The sequence below is a fragment of the Macaca mulatta genome, chromosome 1, assembly GCF_049350105.2.
Source record: "Macaca mulatta isolate MMU2019108-1 chromosome 1, T2T-MMU8v2.0, whole genome shotgun sequence".
In the NCBI taxonomy this organism is placed as follows: Eukaryota; Metazoa; Chordata; class Mammalia; order Primates; family Cercopithecidae; genus Macaca; species Macaca mulatta.
Genome location: NC_133406.1, coordinates 146,632,610 through 146,657,511, shown reverse-complemented (window position 1 = coordinate 146,657,511; position 24,902 = coordinate 146,632,610). Strand labels below are relative to the sequence as shown.

The 24,902-nt window shown below is 45.9% G+C and overlaps 1 protein-coding gene across 2 annotated transcripts in view; it reads right to left on the bottom strand.

Moving 5' to 3' along the window:
• Nucleotides 1-24,902, bottom strand: part of BCAR3 (BCAR3 adaptor protein, NSP family member) — a 144,561-nt gene that overhangs the window by 55,929 nt on the left and 63,730 nt on the right. The window lies entirely within an intron of this gene.

Genomic DNA, 24,902 nt, shown 5'->3' with positions numbered 1-24,902 from the left:
GAGTGAGTGCAGAGTCCTTTTCCCAAAGCGCCACGGCCCCCGCTAGAAGATCAGGCTCCCAGTGAGGTAGGCCCTCTCTCCAACAGGGCATGGAGGGAGACAGCACGAGAAAGATATGCCTGCCAGGTACCTGCTTTTCACTGTTTCAGCACATCTGGAACACAATACTGCCCATAGCCCCAAACCCTCCCCAAAGCAGCCCAGAATCAGGGCATCAAGCCTTACACGGAGGCACTCTTGGGCTCTGTCAAGCAGCCCCATGGACAGTGACTCTGCCCATGGCTAGAGGACAGTAACTCACCCCAGGCTTCAAGGCCTGGCTCGTTCCTGCCCAAAGTGACATCATTCGGGGTGACCACCAGTCATCACGATCAGAACAGCTCAAAACATCTTGTGGCAACTACTATGACCCTTTATCCTACTCCCTCTCCCCTAAAGATCAATGCTTTCTGGCTTTTTGCTTCCCCTAAACCCCAGTGATCTGGCTCCCGGTGAAAAAAGACAGCTTTAATGAGCTAGGGCCTGAGGCTGATGGAACCAGCTCCATCTTTCCTGGTGCCCTGGGAAGCAGGCAATGATTAGAATGGACCTTGCCCCACTCAGCACCAGCCTGGTGTCACGGTGAGGATACCCTCGGCAGACTCGGCTCCGTGGAGAGCAGTGTGGCAGATGCCTGGGAAGCCCTAGGCAGATAAGGAGGCAAGTTGATCCACAGCCCTGCTTCTCAAGACTTCCCCAGCACCCACCATGTCTCTGCCTGATTCTGAACAAATAAGCCAGGGGCTCACACACCTTCCCACAGAGTCAGAGGGCCTGAGGGAGAAGAGCTGAGAAACCGGGGAGGACAGGAGGAGAGGACTTTGCGCAAGAGGTCAGCTCCTCTTCCAGCCAGGCTCAGTCGCTACGGAAGCTGCCAAAGACAGTTCTACACATTTCCCTATATGCAAATCTGATTGATTTCTTGTTCCAAAAGGGAATGCAAATGACACTCAGCGGGAGGAGGGCAGGCAACAATGCCTGCGCCCTCTGGCCCCCTTTGTGTATTGCTGTGGACAAGATGTTCACCTGCCCTGGTGAACACAGAGGGTGCATTCAGGAGTGTTTGCTGTACATATCCTGGTCTAACAGTTTCCCCAGATTCCTCAAGGGGATGAAAGAGTATGGCTGTCAAATGGTCTCTATCCGGAAGCAGTATTGATCTGCCTAGCACACAAACAAAGAGACTAAGTACAGTCTACACAGATTTCTCTCTGCTGGGCCTTCTGTCTTCCCTTACCAATCTCTGTTTCTCTAACTAGCTATTAAAATTGTATAACTGAGTAATGTGAAGCAAAATTAGGCACTGTGCCCTGTTTTGCTTTCTTAACTATCACACACAACTCTGCCCCATTCACCTCTCTACCACTACCACCTAGTTCCTGGTGTCACCCCAGAAATCTTATGCAAGCTCAATTTTCTGTTTTTAGCATTAAGGCAAAAATAAATAAAAGCAAAAGAAAAAAAGAACACATACAGGACATAATCCCAAGCTCTCAAATGGCAGACTCATTATCTGATGATCTTGGCCTTCTTTGAGATTCTATGAAAGTCATGGGCCCTCCTGCTAGAGCAAAAGACACATACTTGCAATGCTTTACAATTAGAACTTGTCCAACCCGCCTTACTATGTTGTTGTTCATTTTGTTCTGTTTTAGGCATTTAGCAGCCTGAAACCATGGGTGTTTTTTGTTGTTGTTGTTTTTAATTTTTTTTGAAACGGAATCTTGCTCTGTCACCCGGCTGGAGTGCAGTGGTGCAATCTCGGCTCACTGCAACCTCCACCTCCCAGGTTCAAGCAATTCTCCTGCCTCAGCCTCCCGAGTAGCTGGGACTACAGGCGCACGCCACCACGTCAATTTTTTTTAATTGTATTTTAGTAGAGACAGGGTTTCACCATGTTGGCCAGGATGGTCTCAATCTCCTGACCTCGTGATCCACCCACCTCAGCCTCCCAAAGTGCTGGGATTATAGGCGTGAGCCACTGCTCCTGGCTGAAGCCATGATTTTTAGTTTCTGTCTCTAATGATAAGTGGAAAAGAGGGATGAAGAAGGGGCTTTACTGGTCCAACCAGAGACAGAAACTAAGAACCCCTTCTCCCTCTTGGACACCTCTGCTTCAAGGGATTCTTGTATCCACTGAAGCCCATCCATATACCCCTTGGAGTCTTATCCATCCAAGATGATTCATCACCAAGATTCCTTTTCTTCTACACTTACTATGCAAGCAATTACACCTGGAGCAATCACTTACTTCTCCTGCCATCTTAGCTCCTGGGTTTTCTTTGTTGTACACTTTTTTCTTTCCCTTTCCTTCCACTTTTGGTAGGCATGAGCTATGTAAGCAATAGGCAATGACCACAAAGCCCTTCAGAGGTCCCTCCCATGCAGAGTGCCATAAAAATGGGCAGAGGGGCATCTGCGGGGCCCTCTGGAGGCCTTACCAGCCAGGAACGGCTGCCTCTCTCCCATCTCCACTGTGCCAGTTCTCTGTCTCACAAGCATCTCTGCAAAATGGCATCTTCCAAAACTGAGCTGTGAGACAAACATCTGCTTGTCTTCAGAATGGCTCTGTAATGCACCCCGGAGGTAGGAGGCTAGAAAGAGAGCCAGGATGGGTTCCAGTCTTTACCACTAGCTAGCTGGGTGACCTTGGGGGATTAACTTCTCTGAGCCTCAGTTTCCTCCCCAAACTTACCAAGTTATTGTGAGCATCAAGTGAGATATCACACGGGGGGCCTGGCACCCAACACACAGTAGGCACACAACGAACGTGAGCTTCCTTCCCCCTTCGAAGGAAGGGACGACAAACCCCATGTTCCCCACTGTACTCACAGGGCACATACCCACCCACACACTGGGCTACAGGAACCACAAGAAGAGGGTGGACACCCACCCATGCCATGAGCCACTGACCACTGGCTGGCTCCCAGCTGGTACACTTAGGAGCTGGTATAATAAGGAGACTTTTAAGAGCTTTTAGCCTTAAAATATATGTTACTCATTAAATTTTAAAACTGCTTATTAAAATACCACATATGGTTTTAATCACACTTGCTCAGATGTCTCAGGATTTTCTACTCCAGAGTCTCTATCATGTTAGGAGCTAATAGGCAGCAGGTGTATCCACAGCATCTGCCCACATGACCCTAATCCAGGGAACTCCTGGGTTCATCCACAACTACCAGCTCTCCATGTACCATCCTTGTCTGAGCTAATCTGACTGGGGATCCTGTGGGCCCCCTCTGCCTATGGGGCCTGGGTGACACCCCTTCTTTCCCACTGCCTTGGGACCAAGCTGGTTGCAGAATTGGACTTCAACCTCAGTCCTGATTGGATGTCCTTCAGAATCCTCACTCCTCCAGCCCCACCTCCCCCTGCCCTGGCCCTGCAATTCAGCCCTGGGAACAGATCTCCCATGTGTGTTTAGCATCCCCAGAGAACCACCTCTCATATGCCGACTCCTTCATACTTCCCTGGCCTGTATTACTGGGTTGTCTGATAGCAACTAATTCTAGAACTACAACCATGTCTGCTATAGCTCCTCAGATGCTGTGACCCCTCTGTCCTCTCTAGACTTTTTCTCTGTGTCCTTCCAGATACTGCCTTCTGCCTAGATCTCCTTCTCTCAAGTCCCTAATGGCAGGAATCTGCCAGAGTTACAGTGCATTCTTCCAAAGCCACCCATCCCTATCTCCACCCAGAAAGGCTGCCAAGTGGCTGAGTGGATGAACCAGCCTGCAAGGGATCACCTGCCTAGGAAGACAGGAACCCAGGGGTGGAGGGCGGGGTCTGTACCGGGTGAGAAATGGAGTCAGGAGTAACCACACCCATTCCAGCCTGGAGAGAAAATGGTCTTATAAATTGCTTTTCTGTTGTCAAGCAAATTCTAGCCATGTAAACAAAATATTTCAGCGGGAAAATATCCCTTTTTCATGGTCATGAGCTGACCATGGGCATTACCATCTGAGCGATGTACTGGATAATTCTGCATCCTGCCAAAGTAGCTGTGAGAATCAGTCCAGATGAGAAGTTCTGAACCTAGGGATGGACTGGGGCTTCCATGGGCCACTAGAAACTGTATACAAACTGTTGTGTTCACTGAAGAGAGGGGTTATTACTTTTACCCAATCTCAAAGAGTCATGTGACCAAAAAATTCCTTCTGATCCAGAAAGACTTTCAGTGGCATGTGAGAAAGGAGGTGAGAATACCCTGGTGGTCACGGAAGTGAGTAACGACTGATAAAGCATCCTGGCTGGCCACCTTGCACATACCCGCGCTGTAGCAGGGATGTGGCTGGTAAGAGGAGGGGAGAGATAGCCTTGAGGCAAGTAGTATTGCAGTTCCTAATGGTCACTGGAGCAGCTTTAACCAGCATGGGAACTCCTTCACTCAGTGGGTGGAAGGACCTTCTTTGCATATAATACTTAGAACAGAAAACCCCTCCTCACCACGGACTTCAGAGACGCCTTGAAGAAGAATGCAGCAGTCACAGACACCGTTTCACCCCACTCACCCTGCGTGCAAGGTCCCCAGGAGCCCACATTTCTTTTTTTTTTTTTTTGAGACAGACTCTCACTCTGTTGCCCAGGCTGGAGTGCAGTGGCATGATCTCGGCTCACTGCAAGCTCCGCCTCCCAGGTTCAGGCGATTCTCCTGCCTCAGCTTCCCGAGTAGAAGGGACTACAGGCACCCGCCACCATGCCTGGCTAATTTTTTTTTTTTTTTTTTTTTTTTGAGATGGAGTCTCGCTCTGTCGCCCAGGCTGGAGTGCACTGGCCGGATCTCAGCTCACTGCAAGCTCCGCCTCCCGGGTTTACGCCATTCTCCTGCCTCAGCCTCCCGAGTAGCTGGGACTACAGGCGCCCGCCACCTCGCCCGGCTAAGTTTTTGTATTTTTTTTTAGTAGAGACGGGGTTTCACCGTGTCAGCCAGGATGGTCTCGATCTCCTGACCTCGTGATCCGCCCGTCTCGGCCTCCCAAAGTGCTGGGATTACAGGCTTGAGCCACCGTGCCCGGCCCTAATTTTTGTATTTTTAGTAGAAATGGGGTTTCATTATGTTGGCCAGGCTGATCTCGAACTCCTGACCTTGTGATCCACCCTCCTAGGCCTCCCAAAGTGCTGGGATTACTGGTGTGAGCCACCACGCCCGGCCAGGAGCCAGCATTTCTACAGAGAACTTTTACCATAGTGTCCTATTTCATACTCATACTAGGAGAGGAGTATTAAGTATTATTATCTCCATTTCACATGTGGGATCAAACAGCTCTTAAAGTTAATGATTAAAACAACAATGAATCATAATGGCTGGCTCTATCTGCTGTGATGAGGGAAGCATGGAGAACACCTGGTCACCAGAAGTGCTTTATCTTATGCAAATCTGAAAGGCAGACCTCCCTCCAACTGAGGGACAGATACTTTTGGCAACACAGACAGCAGATCTCATCTGCAATAGTCCATCAGAGAGCCTAGTCCATGCACAGCTGAAAGGAAACGGCAGGGCTGGGACGGATGGATGCTGACATCAGAATCTGAGAAGAACCAGGAGGCAACAAGAAGGGCTAAGGGACCGCCTTTGTCACATGGAAACACAAACAGTACGCCTTCCTCTACAGGAAGAGGCCAACTCAGAGGGTTCTGTGCATGGAAGGATCTCATTGACTGCCGGCCAGTTTCTTCACTTCCTAACGTGGTCAACTGCCAAGCACAATGCTGTCTGCAGGAGTGACACCCAGAAGGTCAACATTTGCCCTTCCTGGTGCCAAGGTGGGGACAATGAATTCTTTTGCCAGTGGCTCAAGGATCTGGGTATACCTTGCAGTGTATACCCAAATGGGTGGAAGGGCTGGGTGGAGGAAGGGAGAATTACTAGAGAGAGCAGTAGAAACCCATCTGGGTAACTCTCCAGGAACACCAGGCCTCCCGGTTGGGTCACTTGTGATAAGAGGTGGGAATCTGTCCAAGGACAAGCTATAGATCGCTGGGGATCCACATCCCCTCTGGACACCCCCACCCCCTGCCCATAACTTATCTGTAACAGCAGTGAATCTGGCAAACTTGGAGGCAATAGGTATCCAGTACATAAACGAGGAGGGAGATAAACTGGGGAAAGATGGGAATAGGACTTGGAAAGATTTTTTTTTTTTGCAAAATTTAGCATTCATGTGTCAACATTTTATATATGTATCCTGAATAGAGATAACGGAAATATAGCAGAATATACTTCTGATCCTAAAAATGTAGGGGGGTAAATGGTATAGACAGCAGGTGGTGGCTATTATATTTAAAAGCTTTACTGAGTAGAATGTGTATTCATTCTTTAAATGGATGTGTGAGCCAATCAGAATACTGAACACTGAACGGTCCAAGAGTGAGCAGGTGAATGACATGAGACCAAACAGAGTCCTTCCCTGAGACTTTTCGAACAAGGGCTAAGGAAGACACCCCCTTTTCCCCTTGGACCACAAGTTTTAAGAATATAAGCCTAGAGCAGCCCACAGTCAGGCCCCACTGCATAAAGAAGCTGATGGAAGAGAATGTGGCCAAAGTGCTAAGAGAAGCAGATGCAAGAGACTAAGGTCCTAAAAATGTTTTCCTTCCCAGAAGTAGTCATCAACCCAGGCCACTCCACCCATGCCCTTCCCAGAGGTAAATTTCCTAGCTTACACCATCAATGTGCGCTTACAGGCTCACCTTATCAGTGTAAGATTAAAACTTGAGATGAAGATGTAACATACTGTGTCGGGCTATGCTGGAGATTATGTGTATAAAATGTGATCTCTGTATCTGAGAAACGCTACAAGGAGCCAACATGAACTGATGTTACATGAAAACATGCATATTATACACCCATTAATAATAGGGTTGTGCACTCATGTGTCAGCAATGAATGGAAATTAATGGTGTTTTGCAGTCTATTCCAGGGACTTCCATGGAAATAACTGAGTTGTCTTGAGTTTTTAAGGATAACGATGACATGAATTTGCCTCTAGGAAGAGGGAGAGGGATTCCTACTGTTGGAATGTCCTATGCCACTGGTGTAGGGGTGAGTTCTGCTCCCACACCCAGCACCTCCCAGCCAGGGGAAAGCATGAACCAACTGCACTCTCAGCCCTGCTTATGTGGCATCAGCACCATCAGCTCCTGGAGAATGTTTCCAAAAGGCTATTCTGCTATGTGGAAGGCCACAGACCCAATTCAGAGGTACTGGCTGAGACACCCCCTTTCTGATGCCAGATGAGCTTTACCTGGTACAGTCACCTGGGAGGGCAACCTTCATGACTTCTTTCCAGGTCAAAGGACAGGATGTTTATATCATCTCCAAATCACATTAGAATCTTCCCAAATGTACTCCTTAGACAGTCCTTAGGTGGACATGGCCTGGAAGTTTGGGAGCCCCTGCTCTTAGTCTGTGTGGGCCCATTGGGGTTTCCTTCTCCCCTTGCTATTCTTCTACTTGTCCCAGTAAGAAGCCCTAGCTCCAACCCTGTCCTCCAGGGTTCAGCTACTGAAGCACTCATTAAAATGACTGGTGCCCTTGTCTGTTGGCCTCACGACCCATGTCTTATTGTCATCATTAGAAAGCCTGAACATGATAGGGGCCCACTGAACATCTGGAGATAGCTCAGGGATTCTCAACCTAGGGTCCACAAACACCTGGAACTAAGATGTGCAATAAGTGTGCATGCATACTTCTGGAGACATGGCTCTTATTCATGATATTTGCAAAAAGGTAGGGGCCCTTCCCTCTCTCCCCAAAAATAGTTCAGAACTGCAGAGGTGTGAGGGACGACAGGCCACAGAGGAGTTATGCTCCTCACTGGGTAAGCCAGCCTTGCCAGCTTCTGGCTGAATTAGGGCTGCTTCCCACTTTGGCCCTAAGAGTCATTTTACTCTCTCAAACTCTGAACTAGCTCCCAAACTGGGAGAGGCTTCCAGAATGCAGTAATCCCCAACTCATACCACCTGTACTCTGTTCAAGTAATCCTGAAACCATGAGGTAAGGGGACTTGACTCCGTTCTGTCAAGGCTTTGTGTAGCGACCATGAGGAGACAGAGTGGAGGTGACTGAATCGGGATGGACTCAACTGAACCACACAGACCCCTTCAAAATACACCCACCGGGGCCTGGTAAAAATAAGAATCCAGCTGGAGACTGGTGGTCACAGGAAACAGTCCATCAGCTTCCTTATTTCTTCTGTACAAAAAGCTCTTTTGAGAGTGTGAATGGGGGCTTTATATAGTAAGTTCTCATCCACAGGCTAATAAATATGTGAAATGGCTTCTCAGACCAGGTTCCTGCAGCCTGGACACTGAGGTCATTCAAGAAACAATTAGATGCCATCTGGAGAGGGCTGGGACTCGAAAGGAAATTGCCTTGAAGGGCCAAACAGCATGCTCTCATTCCCAGAGTCTGACACATCCTTATCTTCATTCACATAAAGGACGGATGGAGCTCAGCCAGCAAATCCACGCTGGGAGCATAGAAGGAGCCAAGGCTGCAGCAATTAATAAAAGCTTAAGGATCAGGAGAATGCGCACTTCCAGCCTGCTGCAAGTAAATGGATCCCTCCAACAAATTTCTCCCTCGACTGTACTTGCACATTCAAGCAGAGCACCTTGCCATAACCCCAGCCTTGGCCCCACCAAGCTTGGGGTTTTCAGAGTTTTAGTGTAAAGCAATGAGAGGAGAGTTACAATTGCTTCTGGCCTAGCACTTTACAGTATATGATAAGCAACCAGATCTTTACATTATATCATGACTTGGTTATGTTACATAGAGTTAGCATTTCTAGAGGCATCATAATCCACTCCACTGCAAGGAACAGGCCCACAATTGAGAACCCTTACTTCGAGGATTGACTCTCAATTTTTTCCTTATTTTTAAATGAAAATTTAATGTCTTTTTTATATTAATAACCAGTCTCTTTAAATGTAAATGCAACTGTTGGGCAAGCTGAGCTTAAAAGTAAACTTTGCTAGAGAAATAAATATGGATTTAGATAAACAAGAGGGGATTATTTGTGCGTTAAGTGTTTTTGCAGCTTTTAGTCTCTTAAGTAGCAAAAGACCCTCTGGTACAGTGGTGCTCAAAGTGTGGTCTACAGGCTGGTCTGCAGGCTGGGGGGAGGTTTCTGGAGGTCTGAGAGGTCAAAACTTATTTTCATCATGATACAGAGACATTTTTTGCCTGTTTCACTGCTGGTGGTGCAGAAGCTGTGACGGGTGAATTCCTGGTGCCTCAGCACAAAGCAAGGCAGAGGCACCAAACTCTACCAGAGGCCATTGCACTCTTGACTCCCACTGGCTCAAAGAATTGAAGAAAAAGAGCCAGTTCCACCTAGAAGTCTTTGATGAAGCAGTGAGAATTACTCACTTTATTAAATCTGGGCCCTCGAGTACATGTCTGTTTAGTATTCTGTACAATGGAACAGGACATGCACAGAAAACAATTCTGCCGCGTTTCCAAGCACAGAGTTTGTCTGAAGGAAAAGCAACTGTGCAATTGAATCGTGGGCTCAACTAGCTGCTTTTTCGTGGAACACAGTTTTTACTTCAAAGAATGTCTGACAAACTTGGTTATTCAGACTCGGGTATTTATTTGGCAGCCATTTTCTGAAAAACGAACAAAGTGAGCCTGTTACTTCAAGGAAAACAACAGTGTTTGTTGCCAATGATAAAATTCCAGGTTTCAAGTGAAAATAGAATTTTGGAAAACTTGTATTTACCACATGAGTTTGACAGCTTTCCAATACTTTAATGATTTTTCTGATGAGATCGGTGGTCATATTAATGAATGTGAGTTTTGATATTACATAGTGAAATATGTAACATTTATCAGATCTGCATAACTTATAAACCAATATTTTTCAAATGGCCAATGCATGATGATATAAACTTATGCATGGGTAAAAGATCCATTCAAATTGCAAGAGAGATCCATTCAAATTGAATTTTAAGGAAATAAAACAAGTTCATTGATAGGATTTCAGAGTCCACACTGCAGTTAACCTCTAAGGAATTACAACTTGTTGAGTTCTACTCTAGTATCAAAGACCAACATCTGTAATGATTTGAAGAGGCTATTAAAATACTCCTCCCTTTCTGAACTGCATACTTGTGCAGGGCCACATTATTTGAGACTTCAACCAAAATAACATAAAACAACAGAGTGAACAATGAAGCAAATATAAGAATCAAGTTGTGTTCTATCAGACACTAAAGAGATCTGCAAATATGTAAAACAATGTCATTCTTACCACAAATGTACATTCACTGGTATATAATGGGTTTACTCTTATTTTTAAATGAATAAACATTACATGAAATGCTCATTAAGTAAAAATAAATAAACATTTAAAAATACTCCATTTTAATTTCAAACATGATGAGTATCAATAGCTAGAAGTCACACAACAAAAACTTTTTAGGGTCCTCAATAATTTTTAAGAGGTCTTGAGACAAAAGACTTCAAGAACTTCTGCTCTAATATTTACTTGCTTTACATAATTTTGATTGAGCCACAAGTTTTCAGTGTCTTATCTACGGAGTAGACTAAGGTATACAATTACAGGGGTGTTTTTATTTTTATAAGTAACTATCATAAAAACACTATTAGAAAAAAATTAGAAACTGAGAAAAAGGTAAGAAACAACAAATAAAGAATCTTTCAGTTGCCAAGAAGCTTTATTTTGACCCATTATGTGACACTGAATCATTCTACTCCTAGATTTTTATCTTCTGAAAATTCTTGCACAAACACACGCCAAGCCACCTCCACTGACAACAGCACCATCCTACCAGTATCAGGTGTGGCTCCTCTCTTCCCCCACCTCACGTCCAATCCATCAGGAAGGGCTGATGGCTCCTAGAGCCCCCTTCTTTACCACCTCCCCTGCTCTCGCAGGTCCAAACTACCATCATCTCTCATCTGGACAATCACAGTGGCCTCCCCACTGGTCTCCCTGCTTCAGCCCCTGTCCCCTGCAGTCTAGCAGCAACACAGAAGCCAAAGTGAACCTGAGATGCCTCCCATCTCATTCCAGAAAAAATTAAAGTCCTTACTCTGACCCACAATCCCTCGCACATCACCTTCTGCCGCTCTAACACCAGCTGCTTTCACCAGCTCGAGCCTCTGGCCTCCTGGTTCCTCCATGGAAGAGGTGGGCCCTGGCTTCAAAGCCTTGCCCTTCTTCTTCCCCTTAGACATCACAGTTGACTTGTATTTCCACTCAAAAGTCACCTTCTTGGTGAGGCCTTCCCTGGTCACCCTATCTAAAATTTAATGTCCCCTTACCCCAACTTTCATAGCTCCTTTCCCTGATGCATCTTTTCTGCTAAGCACTCATCGTCAGCTAACAGGATTGACTTGATTGTCTTTCTTATTGTCTTCCCAGTCCTCCACCCCCAGAGTAAAAGCTCCATGGGGGCAGGGATATTGTTTTGTTCACTGCTGTATCCTCAGCCCCTGGAACAGTGACCAGCACAGGCAAGAGACTCAACAAATATTTACCAAATGACTATGTACTAACCACAAAACTGTTTCTAACAGAATATTAGCAAAACCCAAATGTCAGTAGGGAACTAGTGAACTATAACTGTATTTCATACAATGGAATACTGGGTACCCACTCGAAAGGAGGGAGGCCCATACGTTTAATATGGAATGATGTCCAACGAAAAAAGCAACTTGCAAAGTTATATGTAGTTAGATACATTGGCAATAAATAAATACAACTCCTCCCAAACTCATTGTTCTCTGAACAACGTGATCTTCTCAGAATCTCTTTTCTGATTCAAGAAACATGGAGCACCTACTGCTTCTCCCAAGGCTCCTCCCACTGTTCTCTCCTGCTGCAGTCAGCCTGAGCACATGCTGTCTCCCAGGCATGCGGTCTTCTGCCTTACCCAATACCAGCACCCTTCCTGCCAAGCCTAGACATTTTTTCAGATATCAGATCACGATTTAAATACCAGTTGTTCCCAGGAAACTTCTTGGTTACCAGAGGGAACTTCAGGCCAAATGCAAACCTCCTATCTCAAAATCTACATACAGTATCATAGCATTTTACAGCTCTTCGTTCAAGAACACTGACAATTCTAATAATAAAATTCCTTGACAATTTAAATCTGCTTTTTCATATATTGTAAACACAGCTCTTCTTTCTGAAGTTGAATACAATGTCCTGACACGCTATTACATTTAATATTAAAAGCTCTCAGGATATTTAGAAACCGAACTGTAGCCAAATGTTGAACTGTTGTGACACTGGTGACCACTAGAGGGCAGAGCTTAACAGCAAATGATTCTAAAGCTAGACATCCAGGCCTCTCATTTTGGTGTTGAAGTTAGATTGCCTATAGTTAACAAGATCTCCCAAAGAGTAGACCGGTGTAGGCCATAGAAGTTGCCAGAACTACACTTTTAAAAACAGTGTATATCTCTTCCCAAATACGTGAGTTTTTAAGGTGACAACAGCAACCCCACAGTTTTGATCGTGTACCAGGTGGGCAAGAGAAGGTAGACTGAGGTTAGGTGTGGGAACCTCCTTGCTGTTTTGAAATAAAAACACTAAGGATTTCTGGAAAAATTTTAGAGACATCAGCATTATCTGCTTTGGGAAACATAAAAGTTTTTAGAACAACCTCATTCCCCCTTCCCTAAATTTAAGTGTCCAGTGTGTGTACATTTTAAAATAACTGAAGAGTATAAGTGGATTGTCTGTAACTCAGTAAACGGTGATGGATGCCCCATTTACCCTGATGTGATTATTACACATTGTATGCCTGTATCAAAATATCTCATATACACCTACTCTGTACTCACAAAAATTAAAAATTAAAATAAATGCCCTTGTGCATCTGGTGTGTGTGCTCAGTCACTAAACAAAAGAAGGGTCTTGGTCCTCAGGACTCACATGCTAGTGAGAAGTCTTATTTTTAAAGGTAAACAAATAAGGCCGGGCACAGTGGCTCAAACCTGTAAGCTCAGCACTTTGGGAGGCCAAGGCAGGCGAATCACTTGAGCTCACAAGTTTGAGACCAGCCTGGCCAACGTGAAACCAGGTCTCTAAAAAAGAAAAAAAAATCAGCTGGGTGTGGTGGTGCATGCCTGTAGGCCCACCTACTCATGAGGCTGAAGTGGGAGGATGGTTTGAGCCTGAGAGGCAGAGATTACAGTGAGCTGAGATTGTGCCACTGCACTCCAGCCTAGGTGACCAAGCCAGACCTTGTTTCAAATAAATAAATAAAATTTGGGACAAACGAGGATAATATACAGAGTAATGAGATAGTGACTTGGGGGCTGTTTTTAGTAGGGATGTCAGGGAAGGCTGTTCTGAGGCAGTGAAATGTGAGTCAAATGAACCAGCCACATAGGGAGTGGAGCCACAGTCACTAAGCTGGTATTTGCTGAGTGCTAACTACATGTGGGGCACTGTGCTAAGAACTAAGAACTTCACATGTATTCACTGTTTAATCCCCCGAAATTCCCATTTACTGCTAAGGAAACTGAGCTCCAGAGAACTTCAGTAACTTGCCCAAGGTCATACAACCAAGAAATGGCTAAAACAGGGCTCTGGATTTGTATTCGTTTCCCAGGACTGCCAGGACCAATTACCACAAACTTGGCAACTTTAAAATAGAAATGTTTTTATTGTCTCGCAGCTCTGGAGGCTAGAAATCCTATATAAAGTATCCGGAGGTCCACGATGGCTCTGAAGGCTGCAGGGAGGAGCCTGCCTTGCCTCTCCCTCACCTCTGGTGGTTGCCGACACTCCTGGGCTTGCAGACTCATCCCCCAGTCTCTGTCCTCACATGGCCTTCTCCCTCTACGCCTGTGTCTGGTCCAAATCTCCTTCTTCTTACAAGGATACCAGTCACTGGATTAGAGCCTATCCTTGTCCAATATGACCTCATCTTAATTTGATTATATCTGCAATGACCCTATTTCCCAATAAGGTCACCATTCACAGGTACTGGGGGTTAGGACTTCAACATACCGCTTTTGGGGGACATAATTCAACCCACAGCAGTGTCCTTGTCCTAGCACTCACTCCAAACCACTCAGCTATTCTGCCTCAGAACCTTCCAGGCCAATGGGAAGGCAAAGCCCCAGGGACACTAGGGAAAGCCAGGGTGGCAGAGGACAGTGACTATTGGGGTGGCAGGAGATGAGGTTAGAGGTCGGCAGGCCACACCAGATTCTAAGTCCAATATGGAGCTGAGTCCCGTCAGAAGCCACAGTTTCAATTCTTGCCTGCCTGTTAGTTTTTGAGTCTCTCAGCCATCCCTACAGTTTGGGATCTCAGAAGAATCCTTCCTTGAACTAAGGAGGATGGTGCCTCAGCTACAAGGCTGACGCCTGCAGCACAGAATACAAATCCACACAGAATGTAAATCTGGTCTTATTCCTCTCACTGGCCAGACCATGTTCCTTTTAGCACCTCCAGAGGGCAGCTCCAGGGTTTGACCTTATCTCAAACCATCAAGTTCAGGAGGCCCAGTGAGAAGTCACTTCTCTCTGACTTGGGGCACAAGAAAATTCATCTCAGGCTGCATGGACAAAGCAGTGTCTGGGCTGAGGAGTTATCCAGGCAACCCTCAGTCAGGAGCAGTCAGGGTTCAAGTACCAATGCTGCCCCACACACCTGTTCATCCATCTGGGCTAAAGATGCCAGAACTGACCAGGGCAGCAGAGAGATGCTGCTCAGAGCTGACAGGTACACCTCACAAGATGCAGAGAGGGGTCCAAATCCTGCACAGTGTGACAAAAGCACTATCCTTGTGATTGTGCAAGATCACAAAACTTGCCCAAGGACTCACTTTTGTTGAAAGCCTGTTAGGCATTATTGGGAAGGCAAAACAGAAACAGTAAAGGTGCAAAGACTCTATAGCAAGGGTCAGAAAACTTTCTGTAAAAGGTTCTGTTAGGCTTTTGGGGCCGTAGTGTCACAACTACAGAGGCCCTGACTTAACAATGCTTCCACTGATTTTCAACTTTACGATGGTGTTAAAGTGATACGTATTCAGTGTGCTTCAAATTTTGAAATGTGATCTTTTCCAGGCTAGCAACATGTACCATGATACTCTTGGGTGATGCTGGGGTAAACTATAATATTCAGTGGGCTAAGCTATAACATTCGTTAGATTAGGTGTATTAAATGCATTTTCAACTTAGGATATTTTCAATTGATGATGGGTTTATTGCAATGTAGCCCCATTGTAAGTGGAGGAGAATCTGTACTCAATCCCACCATTATAGGAAAAGTAGCCACAGACAATACATAAATGAATGGGCATTGCTGTGTTCCAATAAAACTATTGATGCACATCAAAACTGGAACTTTATGCCACTCTCCTTTTGATTTTTAAAAAGCCATTTAGCACTTCGGGAGGCCGAGGCGATGGATCACCTGAGGTCAGGAGTTCAAGACCAGCCTGACCAACATGATGAAACCCTGTCTCTAATAAAAATATAAAAAATTAGCTAGGCATGGTGGTGGGTGCCTGTAATCCCAGCTACTTGGGAGGCTGAGGCAGGAGAATTGCTTGAACCCAGGAGGCAGAGGTTGCAGTGAGCCGAGATTGCACGGTTGCACTCCAGCCTGGGCAATAAGAGCGAAACTCCAACTCAAAAAAAAAAAAAAAAAAAAAAAAAAAGCCATATTAAAATATAAAATCCACTTTTAGCTTAGTGGTCATACCAAAATAGGTGGTGGGCTAGATTTGGTCTTAGGCTATAGTTTGCTGACTCCTTGGTCTAAAGATATCCACAAATGCTCAAAGATTAACAACACTGTGGTAACAAGGTTTCCAAATGGACATCCCCTTTCCTCCTTATTTACTGGCTTCTGGCACAATGCTAGGTACTGGTGTGGTCCCGGGAACTGCCCCTAGCTTCTCTTTCACCTGCACCATTTACATCCTGTTAGAATCTCTCAGCTTCCCTAATAACTAGGTCTTAATTCTATCTCTAAAAGGCCTTCAGCATGTGACCTAACTTTCCATTCCCACTGCGACTACCTCAGGTTAGACTCCTGGTAACACTTTCCTGCCACCTGGTCTGACCTGACTGAACAATTACAAACACATGGTATATACTAAAAAAATATCTGTTGAAAGAGCCACTGCAGTCAAAAATCTTCAAGCTTGGCACTTTCTCCATTTCATCAAGGGTCGGGCCTCCCTGGTGTGGCCCATCTCAAAATGGAAAATTTCTCCTGCTGAGGTGGCAGCACTTAAGGACTGAAATATAAGGCTTTAACTTGCCTTTTTTTGTTTGTTTTGATACAGAGTCTTGCTCTGTCGCCCAGGCAGGAGTGCAGTGGTGCAATCTTTGCTCACTGCAACCTCTACCTCTCAGGTTCAAGCAATTCTCCTGCCTCAGCCTCCTGAGTAGCTGGGATTACAGGCACTCGCCACCATGCCCGGCTAATTTTTGTATTTTTTTAGTAGTCAGGGGCTTCACCATGTTGGCCAAGCTGGTCTCAAACTTCTGACCTTGTGATCCGCCTGCCTCAGCCTCCCAAAGTGCTGGGATTACAGGCATAAGCCACCACACCCAGCCTAGCTTGCTTTTTAAGCTCAGGCTTATTAGGTATAATTTGCATTCAGCAAAAGTCACCCTTTTTAGTGCAATTCCATGAGCACTGACAAACAACCCAGTTGGGTAACTATCACTACAATCACCATACTTCTATTTCTATCGCCCCCAAAAGCTCCCTGGTGCACTTCATCTCTTCCCCAACCTCTTTTCAACCATTTATTTGTTTTCTGTCACTATAAGTTTTGCCTTTTCCAGAATATCATACAAATGTAACTATAGAGTATGTAGCCTTTGAGACTGTCTACTTTCACTCAATGTAATGTATTCAGGATTCATGCATGATACGGTTTGGCTGTGTCCCCACCCAAATCTCATCTCAAATTCCCACGTGTTGTGGGAGGGACCCGGTGGGAGGTAATTGAATCACGGGGGCAGGTCTTTCCCATGCTGTTCTCATGATAGTAAATAAGTCTCATGAGATCTGACGTTTAAAATGGGGAGTTTCGGCTGGGCACGATGGCTCATGCCTATAATCCTAGCACTTTGGGATGTCGAGGTGGGCGGATCATTTGAGGTCAGGAGTGCGAGACCAGGCTGGCCAATACGGCAAAACCCCACCTCCACTAAAAACACACAAAAATTAGCTGGGCATGGTGGCCCATGCCTGTAATCCCAGCTACTTGGGAAGCTGAGGGAGGAAAATTGCTTGAACCCAGGAAGTGGAGGTTGCAATGAGCCAAGATCATGCCACTGCACTCCAGCCAGGGCAACATAGTGAGGCTCTGTCTCAAAAAAAAAAAAAAAAAAAAAAGGAGTTTCCTTGCACAAGCTCTTTTCTCTTGTCTGCTGCCATGTGAGACATGCCTTTCACCTTCCACCATGATTGTGAGGCCTCCTCAGCCATACAGAACTGTAAGTTAAATAAACCTCTTTCTTTTGTAAATTGCCCAGTCTGGGTATGCTGTTACCAGCAGCGTGAAAAGAGACTAACACAGTGTTTCTGTGTATATCAATAGCCCATTCCTAGGCTGGACACAGTGGCTCACACACGTAATCCCAGCACTTTGGGAGGCCAAGGCAGGAGGAAGGCCAGAGTTCGAGATCAGCCCAGGCACACAAAGAGACCCCATCTCTACAAAAAATAAACAAGTTAGCTAGGTGTGGTAGCGAGTGCCTGGAGTCCTAGCTACTCAGGAGGCTGAGGTGGGAGGATCACTCAAGACCAGGAGTTTGAGGCTACAGTGAGCTATGATTGCACCACTGAAATCCAGCCTGGGCAAGAGTGAGACCCTGTTTCTTAAAAAAAAATAAGTAAATAAAAGTCCATTCCTCTTTATGGTTAAATAATACGCCATTGTATGGGTGTACTACTTTTTTCCTGTTGAAGGACTTTGGGGTTGTCTCCAGTTGTTTTTGTCAATTATGAATAATGTCACTATAAACATGGATATAGACTTTTATACGGACATGTGTTTTCATAAGGTTTTACTTTTTATAAATGGCCACATTTTCACAGACCTGAAGGATAAGATTCCACTGAATGAGAGAGACTGTCGTCCATACCTAGGATGTGGGAACATCCTACCTCAGCATTTTTCGTAACTGTAGTAACACCAAACCTCCCAAGAATATTTGCAGAGAATGTTTTTGGGGTGGAGTGGAAGAAGTTGGATGGGAGCTCCCTTTCGTCCCTCTGCATGTGGGCCCTAGAGCAGGCCAGGGCTGTTTTACATTCACTGCTGGCGGCTTTTGATCTCTGGTCCCACAGGGGCCAGCGCTGGCTCTGCCAATGTGCACACTCAGGCAAAAACCTGCAGAGCCAGCCAATCGGTCCATTATTTGGTTCATATAACTTGTTAAAATCTCACGGAATGTACAGCGTGCCATTGTTTTTGTAAGTCCCTTTCATACTTTGCGAGCTGGCTAATTCAGAGCAGACTGGCCTGCTTTCCTGCTGGAAGAAAAGGCTTCCCTCAAAGACAGCTATTTAACTGTGACCACGGCTGCAGCCATCTTGAGCACAAAAAGGGAGCTGAAGTCACGTCACCCCTTCTCCACTGAGGTCTCCGGCAGCCAGGGCACTTATTCTTGGTGCTGGAATTTGCATAATTACTCCTTTTTAAATATGCTGGGTGACCTAATGTATCCCCAGCTGGCTGCAGGAAACGGCCTTGCTGAGATCTAAGCCTTGGATGGCCTGTAACATCTATAGACCTAGAAGACCCTTTGGGAAGGAGAATTTTCAGAGCATTCACCCCACAAAGGACAGCTTCCTGAGTTTCTCTGGGGTCATCTGTACTGTGAAGGGAGAAGCTGCAGGGCGCTGTCCCCACTGAGGATAACAGCTGCAGCCTTGTCCTTTCTCCTCCTAGCCTGCGCAACAAGCTCAGAGACTGTAGGTCATTCTATTACAGCTCACAGTGGGTCTAACAAGAACCCACCAAGGCTGACTACAAAAGAAAGAGGACATGCCTTCACTAGGAATCTAGCCAGGAACAAAAGGCTGCATTCCGTCCTGACACTTCCTCACTGCAGTCGCCTGGAGAGCAGGCCTTTGTCCACAGCCGGGCAAGCGTGCTGTTTACAGCCTGGCTACAAAAAACCACTTGCCTACTCACGGCTAATTTGAAAAAAACAGGCATTCCAATATTTTTTTCCACTTCACCATATTTTCTAATGTATCTTTTTTGACGACAATTTATTTAAAAATGGAAAATGTATAATAAACACTTCTTCTAAAAGAAAAATCACCCAGCCCTGCCCTAGCCAATCACTTCCTCCCTTAAAAAACTACAGCTTAAATCACCCCCAGAAAAAGAACTCTTTACTAAAATAACTGTAGGGCTGGTGTGTGAAGAGGCCAAAAAGAATTAGTCTTGGCCCAGCATGGTGGCTTGTATCTGTAATCCCAGCACTTTGGGAGGCTGAGATAGGAGTATCACTTGAGGCCAACAGTTCCAGACAAGCCAGGGCAACATAGTGAGACCTTGTTTCTATAAAAAATAAGAAAAAAATAGTCAGGCATGGCGGTGGTCATCTGTGGTCCCAGTTACTTGAGGGGGCTGAGGTGGGAGGATTGCTTGAGCCGAGTAGTTCAAGGCTTCGGTGAGCTATGATCAAGCCACTGCACTCCAGCCTGGAACAGAGTAAGCCCTGTCTCAAAAAACAAAATAAACAAAAGAGCACTAGTCTTGAGCCTAAAAGGAATATAGGTACAAAGAGGAAGGAGAAAACGTAAATTTTTTTTTTTTTTTTTTTGAGATGGAGTCTTGCTCCGTTGCCCAGGCTGGAGTGCAATGGCCCAATCTTGGCTCACTACAACCTCCACCTCCCAGGTTCAAGCAATTCTCCTGCCTCAGCCTCCTGAGTAGCTGGGATTACAGGCACCTGCCATCACGCCCAGCTAATTTTTGTATTTTTAGCAGAGTTGGGGTTTCACCATGCTGGTCAGGCTGGTCTCGAACTCCTGACCTCAGGTTTTCCACCCACCTCGGCTTCCCAAAGTGCTGGGATTACAGGCGTGAGCCACCACACTCAGAGGAGATAATATACATTTATATTTAGTGCAGGTTGTGGGGGCAACTTCTGAAGCTTAAAGATGCAGTTCCAGGGGAAAATAAAAGGAAGAGAATGATAAAGAGTGGAAGTGAGCCTAGGCTTCATAGGTTCAAAGAGGGTTACAGAAGTGAAACATAATGGATCACAGAGCAATGCAGCAGTGCTGGGGTAACTTCCACTCTTCTGGGAACACCATGGTGGCAGTTATGATCTGTCATGGCCTTGGTCTTCATATCCAAGATACAACATGAAATGGTATCCTGTTCCAACCAATATGGCAATCTTAGGATCAACAGGGATATCGCACAATTAAGAACTCCTTACCACTGGCTACAAGATTTTCCTCTACAGCCTATTCTAGGCATGGAGAATCCTAAAAACTTAAGCTAGAAGGAACATTAGCCCACCCCAAGGTTTCTATTGTGGGGACAATGGAACCCACAGAGAGCAGGTGGCAAATCCAGGGTCACATTACTAATTAGAACAAGAGTGTGGGCTGGGTGTGGTGGCTCAAGCCTGTAATCCTAGTATTTTGGGAGGCTGAGGGGGGTGTGGATCACAAGGTCAGGAGATCGAGACCATCCTGGTTAACACCGTGAAACCCCATCTCTACTAAAAATACAAAAAATTAGCCAGGTGTGGTGGCGGGCGCCTGTAGTCCCAGCTATTTGGGAGGCTGAGGCAGGAGAAGCGCTTGAACCAGAGAGGCGGAGGTTGCAGTGACCCAAGATTGTGCCACTATACTCCAGTCTGGGCGACAAAGCAAGACTCCGTCTCAAAACAAAACAAAACAAAAAGAACCAGAGTGTGGACCCAGCTCCCTCGCTGGGGTGGGGGGTCTCAGGGGATGTGAGTCTCTGTTGGAAAACTACCTGGGAAGGGGATCGCATGGAGCTGTTATCATTTATTAACATTTTAGCACTACTATTTTATCAAATTTTCTAAGCAGCTACTTGATAGTGATCTAAGAAACTGGACACAGTGTAATTGTGTTTTAATGAGGTAAAAATCTAGCCAAATGCAATGGGGCAGTGAGTAGATTCAGCAGTATAGAGATAACCTTCTACTTCATAATTTTGCCTAGGGTTATTGGCTCTAAAAGATATTTCCTCCTATTAAAAAAAAAAATGTTTGGTTTTATCTAGGGTAAGATATGCTAGGTACGCAGAGGAAAATTCCAGAGCTGTATGCCAGGAACCGAAGTCACTAACTACGTGGTCAACAGCAGGAGGAAGGTGGAGCCACTCTGGAGGGTTCGGCTTTCCAATCTGGAAGAAATCTTTCCTTTCAATCTTGTGAAATAGAAATCAATTACGTTTGACCACAGAAAAGGACCTCATGATTAGACAAAAGTTAAAACCAAACTCTCAAGATGATCATGTTCTGAGCTACTATGAGGGGAAAAAATTGTGAGGGGAGAAGGCTAAGAAAAACGGGGAAAGAAAAGAAAAGAAAAGAAAAGAAAAGAAAAGAAAAGAAAAATTCTCTCCTTTAAATGCCGGAATTAAAGAGACAGAAACAGTGAGGAATGAGATCCCCAAATCCCTGGGCTACTTTGGATCTGCAATTTATTTTCCTCTCACATCCAAATATCAAATTGAGCCTTTGGGGTCTTGGTGCTGTCAGAAGTCCCAGCAGGAGGCCAGCCTGCTGGACAAGGTAAAAGAGCTGCCAAACAGCCCTGGGGCTTCCCAGCCATGCATATTTTCCTCCATTCCACTTGGGATGAACAACCGGTAGCTAAGCAACCGAGAAACTGGTCCCCTTTCACCCGGCATGAATGTACTGCAACACAAACGGTGCGCGGTGCTAGAAGGACACACCTACAAACTGCCAGAGCTGAATGCTGGATTCTTTCTCCACCCAGCTCTCTCCTGCCATGACACTGCAGTCCCCTCGCTCCACCAGCTACGAGGGTCAGCCTCAATACCTTGTCTCTCCCAGACCCGAGGAGGCAGGAGGCAGTCCCAGACCTCTCTCTTCTATCCCAGACCTCTCTCTTCTATCTGGGCACTGAAAAAACCAAGGGAAGATGGCTGGAAAATCTCTGATGGGGAGGGGAGCAGCATTTTTTTTTCTTTTTTTTGAGATGGAGTCTCACTCTTGTCGCCCAGGCTGGAATGCAATGGTGCAATCTCAGCTCACTGCAATCTCCGCCTCCTGGGTTCTCCTGCCTCAGCCTCCCGCGTAGCTAGGATTACAGATGCCTGCCACCACACCCGGCTAATTTTTGTCTTTTTGGTAGAGACGGGGTTTCACCATATTGGCCAGGCTGGTCTCGAATTCCTGACCTCGGGTGATCCGCCCGCCTTGGCCTCCCAAAGTGCTGGGATTACAGGTGTGAGCCACAGGGCCCAGCAAGGGAGCAGCATTTAAAGACACAGGGAGGGAGGGAGACCTGGGGCTGGAGCTCCTGCCAGTATTTGGACTGCTATCTGTTGGCCACAACTGGGTGCTTCCCCTGCCCGGATGAGACTCAGGATACGATAAGACTCTCCCCATTCTGGGGTCAAAATGGATCCTACAATTTGGCTTCGTGATGCTTGTTTTTTTGACCAATGAATCTGAACCCACTGGAAGGGGTCTTTATGAGACAACATAATTCACATAGAACTATTTTTCTCTAAGCTCAAGAGGCAGTAAGTGCACAAGGGGATTGTAGACAAGAAGTTAAGGGGGTCAAACTGCACCTCAGTTTATCTGCAACTCTCTCACCTCCCTTGATTTATCTCCAGCCATGAGGCACCAGCTGGCATCAACTTATGAGGCCTTCCTGGCACTAGTCAGCCTGGCTCCACAGGGCAACTAAGTGTGAGAAGTCCTACATCAGACCCAAGCCAAGAAGATGGGTCCCTTGGTCCTCTTGGACCTTTACATCAGAGACCGCTAGGACGTGCTTTCAGAGCCTTAGTGTCCATAGAGGCAAATGAAAATACCCCACATTGGCCCAACACATTCCGAAACCATCCCTCTAAGCCAAGGTGAAGTGATAAAGAAAAAAAAGTGATACATTTAGGAAGGATACAGACACATCATTTATAAGGCTCTGACTAGATTCAGATCAAGTTAGGAGGAAAGGGTACCCTTCGGAATACCTCAACATGTTCTTGAAAAGGAACCTCTGAACCTCAAAGAGCAGTTCCATCACATGTCACTGCCAGGAGAAGGCAAAGAGAGCCCAGATAAACAGAAGCCACTGACAACTCCAAAATCTCTTCTTTGTCAATACCACTCAACTCACAATGATTGATACTCACAAATGAGATGCAATAGCTTGGATAATACCTAAACAGGCCATTCCAAAATCCTCTATATTTAGCTTGAGAATGCACCACCAAATTATCTTAAAAGGGGTTTGGACTTTTGTAAAAGAAAAGACTGAGGTATTGGAGTAAGAAGAAGGCAGAATACTTGCTGAGCACAGCCAGACTGGCCCACGGTAGGAGACAGCCAATTTCTGAAACATGGCATGGAGTGATTTTTAAAGGGCTGTTGTTACACACTGCAGAATTCTAAAGTGCATTTTTCTGCCGGGCGCGGTGGCTCACGCCTGTAATCCCAACACTTTGGGAGGCCGAGACGGGCGGATCACGAGGTCAGGAGATCGAGACCATCCTGGCTAACCCGGTGAAACCCCGTCTCCACTAAAAAATACAAAAAAACTAGCCGGGCGAGGTGGCGGGCGCCTGTAGTCCCAGCTACTCCGGAGGCTGAGGCAGGAGAATGGCGTGAACCCGGGAGGCGGAGCTTGCAGTGAGCTGAGATCCGGCCACTGCACTCCAGCCTGGGTGACAGAGCGAGACTCCGTCTCAAAAAAAAAAAAAAAAAAAATCACAGTCTATGCAAATAGCATCCTCTAATACTTTGCAATGCATAACCTGCACAAAACATGTGATGCATCTGGGAGGGACACAGATACACTATTTATAAAGCTCTGGCCAGATTCTGGTGCGGTGGCCCTGCAGGTTTAGGATTACACATTTTCTCCCATGAAAACACAGCTCAGTTGTCATTCAGGGATAAGAGATGGGAAAAAAGAATATCCACCTCTATTCCAACAAACTTCCACCGCCCCAAGTGGCCAAGTGGTTCTACTGGAGCTTCCTCCTCTTCCGTCTATCCTCTGGTCTTTTAAAGAGGGAGGAAATGGCAAGACTCTGGGGAAGGCATGGGTACACACACAAGAGATAGGCCTACACACTCTGAAACTAGGATGCTGCCCTTGGGATAGTGAAGGTGGAATGAGGCTCCTGATTCTAAACTCTAATTCTTGCCACGATTTCTCCCAAAAAATAACTATGTTGTCATAAATCCAAGAAACCAAATGTGAGAATCAGACTTCTTTCTTCTGTAGGAGGTGCCAGAATACAGTTTCAAAAATAAAAGAAAATAAAGCAAACAGCAACACCGGAAAATGAGGAGGCAGAGGGAAGAAGTGAAAAGCATCTTTTCTTCCTGCTCAGAAGAAATACATTATTTAGAAGGGTTGAATATTTAGAAGCCTCGACTGCCAGTCCTGCTGGAAAGTAACTAAGTACCTAATATTACTACTTGACCCCAGATTAGCCCTGAACAAGAGGGTGGCTCTTGGAATGGAAAAGATGGCTCACAAAATCTCAGGGAGCCTTCGGTCCTCCACTGAAGGTAAATATGGGTCCACAATTCCTCATCTACATTCCAAAATCCAAAAAACTCTGAACACAAACATAAAAAAAACCTCACTTGGCAGCAAACTCATTTGGTGACAAAATGTAACCTG